The sequence below is a fragment of the Populus nigra genome, chromosome 17, assembly GCF_951802175.1.
Source record: "Populus nigra chromosome 17, ddPopNigr1.1, whole genome shotgun sequence".
NCBI lineage: Eukaryota > Viridiplantae > Streptophyta > Magnoliopsida > Malpighiales > Salicaceae > Populus > Populus nigra.
Genome location: NC_084868.1, coordinates 9,833,996 through 9,844,417, shown reverse-complemented (window position 1 = coordinate 9,844,417; position 10,422 = coordinate 9,833,996).

The following is a 10,422-nucleotide window of genomic DNA, read 5'->3' as shown; positions in this document are numbered from 1 at the left end:
TAAGTCCGCAACCGGTCTTCCAAAATCTAGCCGTCAATAGACGGTGTTGCTTCTCTCTTACTGTTTGGATTCCTTTAGACATCGTGAAAGACAAGGTTTCATTAGGGCCAGTCCATAGCTCATTAATTTAAATCGTTCAAAAGTAAAATCTCTTAGGCTCAGCCCATTAAAGAACACCCTGGGTTCATTCAGACGAGACTTCTAGGGTATGTTCTGCGCAGCAATTAAACTATTATTTTATCGATTTTTAAAAAATATTATTTAAATTAATTTTTTATAAGTTTTTTATTGTTTTAATCTCCTGATATTAAAAATAAATTTAAATAAAAAATTTAATATATTTTTAAATAAATAATATATATTATTATCAAAATCACCCCTAACTTTACTACTGACTTTGTATCTGTTGATAAATAAGAAGAGTTCACCGCCTTTTTATATACACATGGAGTGAAATTCATGCTACTCAAATCTTAGATTGATTAATATTTTAACTAAAGGAATGATAAACTTAATTACACTACTAGAGCATCACTTTTTTTTCCATTTCAAAAATATTTTAAAAAAAATTAATTTTTTCAGTACTTTAAATTAATATTTTTTATATTTTTACATCATTTTGATGTGCTGATATCAAAAATAATTTTTTAAAAATAAATAATTATTATTTTAATATATTTCCAAACAAAAAATATTTTGAAAAGCAACCGCTACTATATTTTCAAATACCTTCTTTATAAAATAAAGCTTACAAGAATTCTGATTAGTAATTAAGTGACTGTGAAGTAAAATCTCAAAAGAGTATCTATGAGAGTATGAGTCATAGTAGTTATTTTTCAAAATATTTTTTATTCGGAAATACATTAAAATAATATTTTTATTATTTTTTAAAAATTATTTTTTATATTAGCACATCAAAATAATATAAAAAAATTAAAAAAATTGAAATAAGAAAAAAAAATAATTTAAAAACAAAATATTTTTAAAATAAAAAACAAATAGATACCGTAATAATTTAGACCGATGGTTTATTTTGGAAAGGAAGGAAATGTTTTCCTCCGATATATTTTCTCAAGGACTCGGGAACCTCTACACCGTTGTCCTTCTGGTTGTCGTAAAAGTTGAATTCAACAAGTGACAATATTGTTTTATTTCTTTCGACCACTCATTATTCTGCAACCAAACACAAAAATAACCAAGATTTTAGAAGCTATAAAGCAATCGATCGGATCATCGATGCAACCATATGGAGATGGGTCATATTTGCCATGCAATTTAGTTATGGAAACTAACAAATTCTCTTTAAAATTATTCATCCTTCATGAAAAGATGAATTGTTCTACATTAGCACCTAATCATTTCAAGCACATCCAAATCAAGATAAACTTCACATGCTAAATGATGATTATGCTAAGCAAATGTACTTAGTTTTTCTATGACCGACGCGACTTATAAAATCTTGAAGTTCAGCATTATCGACCTGAAGTATAGAATACTATATATTGGCAAATATCCTCGATAATTAAACCCAATTGCATTGCATTAAAAAAAATGTCACAAGAGGCTAATTAACTCCAATCCATCTTATCTGTTATCTCATACAAATCCCGATAAATGATGTTCATGTTGTTTATACATTCACAAATCAAAAACCAACACATACATTACCAATTATTCCAAACACACTTACATGATAATAACATGCAAAGCTATTAGGACCAGAGTTGTTAATTCTGTTCCGTTTCGGCCGGAATGCCCAGAACGTCTCATACTAGTTAAAAAAACAAAACAAAACGGAACAAGTTTTACCTCGCTTAAAATCTCGGTCTGATCCAAAAATTTCGGTCAAATTTCGGCAGGAACGTTCCGGCCGAATTCCATGTGTTTCATTTCCGGTTAAAGCCACCGAGTCAAAGTCAAAGACTCAAAATTAAACCCGGTTCATTTTCATTAACTGCACAGTATACCCACACTCTTTTTTCTCTGAAGTCTAAAGTAAACTAAACCAAATCCCTAATTTCTCTCCCTCCTCGTAAACTCAAGTTCCCAACCAAAACAATTACAATCGACATCTTGTCTTTCAGTTTCACGAACTCCCCCTCCAATCTTTCCTCTTTTCTGTTGCTGTCTTGCTCTTGCATACTGCAATAACTGCACTGCTGCTACTGCAAGGTTGCAACCTGACTTCCCGATCGAAGCGGCTCAATCAACAAAAAAAAGGAGTCCCCCTGCAACCTGGCAAAGAACCAGAAGACTCATCAAACCTCACTTTATGACCATCCATTCCCTTCTCAAATAATTGTCTCTGCAGAGCTAAGGTATAATCTTTTTTCTCTCTTCAAGTTCAAATTGGAAATGGAAAATGCACGAACTTAAATCTGTTAACTTACACTGTTGGAATGTTAATAGTCTCAGGCTTGATATAAATTCAAAGGACAAAACACTTTAGAAAGTTGTCTTTTATGATAAATGGCTTTGATTTCTATGTTAAAAGTTTTTTTTTTTTTGATAAATCAAATTAAGAGATGGCTTACTGCAATGAATCCATTGTTTAGGACTTAGGTGGTGTGGAATATGATGTTAGATAAAAGAGGAGGATATGCCAGCTGAAAAAAAATTTAGCATAGAAAACCAACTTCTTTGAATGGATTGTTCAACGAATCTATACAATATGATATTGATCTACAGAAAACAATGGATATCTCACCGACTATTGTATAAACTTTATCATTTTTCTAAAATCATATGCAGGCAGAGTAACAATATCCCACTAGATACCCCTCCTAACTTAATACCAAATTTTGTATTTAATTTGGTCTTTCTTTGTATCTAATTTAATTCTGAAATGGAAAACGCATGTAATCATTTTCTTTGTACATAATCTTACTGTTGGGTTTGTAAGTTGTAACTTTGTATTATATTTATCATTTTATTACTTCACCGGGCTTGGCTAGCTAGTTTGAACTTTGAAGCTTTATCTGAAATTGAATCCTACTTTGATGTTTGATCTGTATTATGTGCATAAGCCTATACAAACCAAATAGCCGGATTAATTGCTAGGTTGCTAGGTTTGGTAGTTAATAATATAAGTAACTTGACCATGGTCGGATTAATTATAAGAAAGGATACATAATTATTATATGAAACCGAATGTATCAAATAATAAATTTAAAGTGCGAAGCCAACAAATAATATTTGTAAATCAACATGGTATCTTGAGAAATGTCATTTTTTTCATTTTAAGTTATTGGTATTATTACCATCCATTTTACTTTAAAAATCACGTTGATGTAAATTGTAATAGCTGAAATTAATTGTGTTTTATTTTTTTCAGATCAAATTACATGGCTGAAAACTCATCAAGTGGTGGTTCTTCTATGGCTTTAGCTCTAGCTAGATCAGATGATCCAGCATGGGCTTATGGGTAAGTGGTTGTTGGTGCAAAGAACTCAAGTATATGTGTTCATTGTAGCAAAAGGATCAATGGTGGTGGTATTACTCGTTTGAAGTATCACCTTGCTGGTATTAAGGGCCAAGTTGAAGCTTTTAAAAAGGTTCCTCCAGATGTGAAATGGCAAATAAAGCAATTGATAGAGGACTTAACAATGGAGAAAGAGAAAAAAAAGAGACTTAGAACTGATATTGGAAATTCTCAATCACTTTCCAATGATGAAGTCAAAGAGGGTGGTAGTGTAAATCCTACTTTAAGTGATATCAGTTCAAAAGTAAATAAGAGATTGACAATGCAAGGCACAAGTGCAAATAGAAAAAAATGACTTCATTCGTTCCACGAACTACCCCAAGTTCACAACCTAGCATTAAAAGTGCAATGGCTTCTAAAGAGAAGGAACATAATACAAGGAAGGTCATGGCAAGATGGTGGTATGATGTTAATGTACCATTTAATGGTGCTAAATCATACTATTATCAACCAATGATAGACGTCATAGCATCAATGAGACCTGGTTTTAAAGGACCATCATATCATGATTTAAAGGGACCACTTTTGAAAGATGTAGTTCATGATGTCCATGAATACCTCTTTGAAATCAAGGCTAATTGGAAACTTTATGGATGCTCTATTATGGCAGATGGGTGGTCAAATAGAAGGAATATACCAATTGTGAATTTTCTTGCTTATTCTCCAAGAGGTACCATATTCTTGAAGTTAGTTGACACTTCGGGTCTTCGAAAAGATAAAAAGACATTGCTTGAAATGTTTGATGAAGTTGTCAAAGAAGTGAGGCAAGAAAATATTGTCCAATTTGTTAGTGATAATGAGGCTGCATTCAAGGCTGCTGGGAAGGCTTTACAACAAAGGTATGACACTTTCTTTTGGTCTCCTTATGCTGCCCATTGCATTGATTTGATGTTAGAAAATATTTCTGATCGAGGATATTTCCCGATGATTGATGAAACCATTAAGAAGGCAAGAAACATAACCAAATTTATATATAATCATGCATGGGTTTTAGCTTTGATGAGAAAAGACTTTACTAATGGAAATGATCTATGTCGTCCTGACATTACAAAGTTTGCTACCTATTTTTTAAGCATCCAATGTTTACTTAAGTTTAAGAAAGAGCTTCGACAAATATTTACTTGCATGAAATGGGTAGAATTAAGTCATGGTAAAAGTAAAGTTGGAAAGGAAATAACTGCCATAATTTTACAAGATAAAGACTTTTGGCCTCGATGTGAACATATAGTCAAAGTTAGTGAGCCTTTAGTGCGAGTTCTTCAGTTAGCAGATAGTGAAGAAAAACCATTAATGTGTTATTTATATGAGGCAATGGATAAAGCAAAAGAAGCCATCAAGACAAGGTTGAAAAATAGAGTATCTCAATATGGACCATATATTCGGGTAATTGATGCTAGATGAGACAAGCAACTTCATAGTCCATTACATGCAGCAGGTTGTTTTCTTAATCCTGGAATCTATTTTAGGCCTTCTTTTTCAAAACAAAAGGAGGTTACTCGAGGTTTGCTTCGCACAATTACTAGATTGGTCCCTGATTGTGACACTCAAGATGTAATTAGTGACCGACTTAAGGAGTATAAGAAAACAACTGGTGATTTTGGCATGCCTCTAGCTATTCGTCAAAGAGAAAAGTTAAATCCAGGTAATAACATTTTGTTTTTTAAATATAATATTGTTTTGTATTTATAATATCTGATTTATTAAACTTTTATCTTATCTAGTTGCATGGTGGGAGCAATTTGGCAATGATACTCAAGAACTTCAAAAGTTTGCAATTCGAATTCTTAGTCAATGTTGTAGTGCAACTGGGTGTGAAAGAAATTGGAATATATTTGAATTCATTCATTCTAAAAGGCGCAATAGGCTAGAGCACGAGAGATTGAGTGATCTAATATTTGTTCGTTATAATTTGAGGATTCGACAGAGATAAAATATTGATATTATCATATTAATAATAATATTGAAAATGATTATTACTATTTTATTAACAATGATATTAATTTTTTAAAATTAAATTTATCACTAATATATATGTGGTTTATATTCATGTTGTTTTTTGTAGGAATTTAAGCAAAACAAGGGATGCTTTAGATTTCATTAGCCTCAATAATATTTATCTATTGAATGAATGGATTTGTGAATAACCTAGCCTTCTTAATGGAGATGATATAAGTTAGGAGACTATAGAAGCACCTTTGTCTACTTTGACTTTAGAGGATGAAGAGACATGTTTTGATGAAGAGAATGAGCTTGGTGGAAATGATCATCTATTGGAATGTCTAGTTGATGACTTTCCCTACATACCACCACAAGATCAAGATCCTTATTTTTATGTTAATGATGGAGATGATGTTTGATTTATGTTTCTTTTGTGTTAAAACATTTTACTTTTATAATATTTTGGTATTTTATTTAAGTTGAATTACTTTAAGACTTTAAGTTAAAGTTCTATTTAATCTTGACTATTTAGAAATATTTTAAATTTTAAAATTATGTTTTCTTGATATTGTGTTTGTACTTTGTAATGTATAATTTATAATTAATCTATCTTGAATATATATATATAGATGAATAGTACAATCTTGTAACGGCACGCTGAAATATTCGGAAACCGAAATATTCTGTTTCAATTGAAAAAACAAAATACTTGCTGAAACGATATTGACAACCTTGGTTAGGACGAAGAGAGACACAGGCACGTAGAAGACTGTGAATTGGGGACGTGTGTTTTCACGCTCCTCGCCAAAAACGAACAGAAATAACAAAATCTGGAGGTTGGATTTCGGCTTCCTTGATCGTTGCTATTTGCCCGCAATCTCCCAGTGAGTTTGGATCGGTGATGTTGTGGTTTGATACGGAGCTACGCTTTCCTGGAATGTCGTCGGTGGTCGATGTTGGGACTGCTACGAGAAGAGAAAGGTGAAGGGATAGCTGTCGGGGATATGGGTTGTGCAGAGGCTACTGCTGGTGGTCAGGGGGTTTAGGTTAGTACTGTAGGTGGGTGATGGGATGGAGGTCACGATCGGTGCAGCTGGAGAGGAAAGGGAAAGGAGGTTGCTGACATGGCATGTTGCTGTGATGAAGCTGTATTGGGAGAGACAGGGAGTCACGAGGTGTTTGTGTGGGGAGAAGATGGCGGCAGCTTTGAGGGGAAGGATGGTTTTTAGCCTTGGCGGGCTAAGCGGCTCCTTTGCGAGAGTGTCTTTTTTTATATATATACTGTTTGAATGTCTACTATCGTAGGTAAATTAAGAAAAACTAGGTTATTGTTTGATCTATGCTATGGATCTGAATTATTTATTTGTTAAAATATTTAAATGTTGGGAACGTGTTTTGAAAGAAGTAGAAAAGAAATTCAATAATTCAAGTTGTAATCTCGAACAACTAAATAAGTTTACTTTATAAAAATAATATATTATTTATTAATTTGGATTAAAAAATAAAATAATAAATAATAAGTTAAAGAAAAAAACTAATAAATTTTAAGAACAATAATCAAATTGAAAACACTAGCACATGATAAAAATTTAAATATGTAGAATTTTTCAAAGTGTTTTTTACATTGAAAAAATAATAAATATAAATAGAAAAAACTCATGCAAGCATCAAATCAAGTAAATCATAAACTATTTTGTAAATAAGGTTGGTTTACAAAAAAAATTATGAATGATAAATAAAAATGTAATTCAAAATATTCGAGAAACTAATGTAAATTAAGATATTTAATATCTCAACATAAGTTATTTATTTGGTTGTATTTAATAAATTTATTTATTAAAATCAATTTATAATAAAAATTGACACATTTTATAATAAAACATTACAATTGAATTATACTAACATTTTAAAAAATAAAACATCCAAAATAATTAAATAATAATCGCTGTTTCAAAAGGGCTAGATAAGACAAGAAAATCATAGAAAATGGGTATTAATTAGAACATATATTTAGAAATTATTTTACAAAATAATACATAAAAAAGTATTAATGAAAAAAAATCATTTTAAAAAAAAAAGAAATGACAAGGCAGGCGATGATGGCCTTAGAGAGCTAGCGCGTGGCCAACCCATAAAGGGCACACGCACGAGGGACTTTATTTTTTTTCCAGTTAATGTCGTCCAACCCAGTTGTATACAAAAAACATATGACAACGCGTCCACTATAAATGCCTAGAATTTGGTCACTAGTGTAACTAGAAAAAGAAAGGTTTTTTTTTTACTTAAAAACTTATTTTCGACGTATTGTTTACTCAAAACACCTAAGAAATACGTTAAGAAGCTTATTAAATCAATCAATAGCCTCCCAAAACCCAAAACCTAACACAAAACAAAAAATCTTCCAAAACTTAAACATGTTTTTTTAGGTGTTTTCGATGTAAAAAATATATAATCTTAACTCTCTTCATAATATAAAACCATTTGACATAAAAATAGACTATTTTATGGCCAAAATCTTCCTCAATAGCAACCTATTCTCTCTAAGCCAAAGTCTGACGAGATCCTCTCTCTCCTTCACCACAAAAAAAACTAAAAATAAAGGAAAATAAAGTTTGTTACTAAAATGTAATGTTTAACAATTATAAGAATTGAATATTTAATAGCTTGAAAAGATATGGACTAAAATGAATTTTGTAAATAAATTGTAGAGATGCCACCTATTTTATTTAAGTTTTTTACTTAAATCTTTTATTTTCCAATTCAACCCTCGTAAAAAAAAAACATAATTGGACTTTAATTTTGACTCAAAATATCTCAAATGTGAAAAAAAAAATTTAAGGATCAATTTTAAAATTTTAAAAAAATTTGCCAACCAAGAGCAAAAAATAGTTTCACTGTGCAATATGCACTAAACTCTTACAATTTTATATAGAACATAATAATATTAAGCAAATTATATATATATATATATATATATATATATATATATATATATATATATATATATATATAATTGTTAATCATGGATTCCTAATTAAATTTCATCTTCTTGATCTCTTTCAATAATTTTTAATTTTGATTGATTCTTTAATTTATTTATTTCTTCATTAGTATATTCTTCTGCTTTATTTATTAGTCTATAATCACTTTATTCATTTTTCTCTCTTTCTCCTCGGTCCACTCCTTTTTTATATATATATTATCACAATTGAATTAAATATCAAAAATTAAATTAAATTGAAAATATAATTTTTAAAAACACATAGAAAAGACTTACATTCATATATTATTATTTGTGAAAACATGAGTGTTAGTTAAAGCTATAAATTATTGTTCTATAAAATAAAATAAAATAACTTAAAAATTGGGTAAAAGTAATGGAAGAATTCATTATGAAACCAGATTTAGGTGTCCTATTCATATGAATGGTTTATTTTTTTTATTTCAATTATTAAATTTTTTTCTTTGTAATTTTATAATTTTAATTTACATTAGCATAGTTTTATATGTTTAGTTTTCTTTCAATTTTTATTCTCTTGTATATACAAAATGTTGATGAATATTATGATGATGGATTAAAAATCAGTTTTATAAAATAGAACTTTAGGTTAAAGTTAAAAAATAAATTAAAAAAATAACTATTAAATTTAACAAAAAAACCATTTAGATTTTGGCGCACAAAGCTTCACTTTGCTGCATGAAGTTTTAATTTATATATTATTTGAACCTGTTATTTTAGAAAATTATATTTCAATTCTAAATTTTATTTTTTTCACATTTCAGTTGCTAGATATTGAGTGAGGGGTCGTTGAAAAAATACTTGAGAGAAAAAAATGCCTAATAAAATTAAAAATCAATAAAACTTTAACAAAATGGTAAAAGAAAAAAATCAAAAACCAAAGAATAAAGATGAGATTGGAGAATCTAATATTTGATAATTTGAGTATGAAGATAAAATTAAAAACAAATAAAACTTATACAAAAAAGCCAAGACAACAAATTAAAAATAAAAAGAATAAAGACAAAAATTAAAATACTAACAACCAAAATGGTCAAGCTAAAATTTTTTTAAAAAGAAAGGGAAAAAAGAGAGAGGACACAATGATATTTCGAAACCAGATCACCATAAGGCTTCTAACAACATTTAAAAAAACATTTTTGGATGTCAGGAGGTGCCACACATGCAGCCTCTCACGTGCCCCTAGGTGTATCACGTGCTTTTGTCCTTTTGTTTTTTTTACTAAGTACTAAATTGCTCTTGGTTTGATATGTTAATATAAAATAAACTCTTGTGAAATGACAGAAAAGCCCCCCGAGGCCATGCTTAATTTTTTGACTTCCAAGAGCAATTGGTCATTTCCCCGTGCTTTTGATTTTCTTATTATTTTTTTATTATAATGAAAATGTAAAAATTATCCCTTGCCTTAAATGATAATAATGAAAAAACCAATTTAAAAATACCACAACTCCCTTAAACATTGAATTTTTAGCTTTTAAGGGCTTTTTGGTCTTTTTAGTATGCTTTCAAAATGGAAAGAGACACATGCCCCGATTGCATTGCGATCCAACTGTGCTTTTAAATTTTTTTGATTGTTTTTATTCAAATTATTTTTTGATTTTTTTGAATTATTTTGATATGTTGATTTTAAAAACAAACTTTTAAAAAAATATTATTTTAATACATTTCAAAACAAAAAAATATTTTAAAAAACAACTTCTATCACACTCACAAATAATCCCATAATTGCCACTAATTAATTTAAAAGTAACTGTGAAAAGATATTAATACTACTAATAGACAGTTATAAGTTTTTTGATGCTAGGGTAAAGAATGTATCCAGAAAACAATGCCAATGAATTTATATATGTAGGAATTTCACAACCAGTTTTTAGCTTTTGTTAATGATTAATGATATGAAGCTACTCGACCCGAATTGTAAAATGAAAATGGGATGGAATAAAGCCCACTAACTTAAAGTCGACCAACTAACATCCCACGGCCC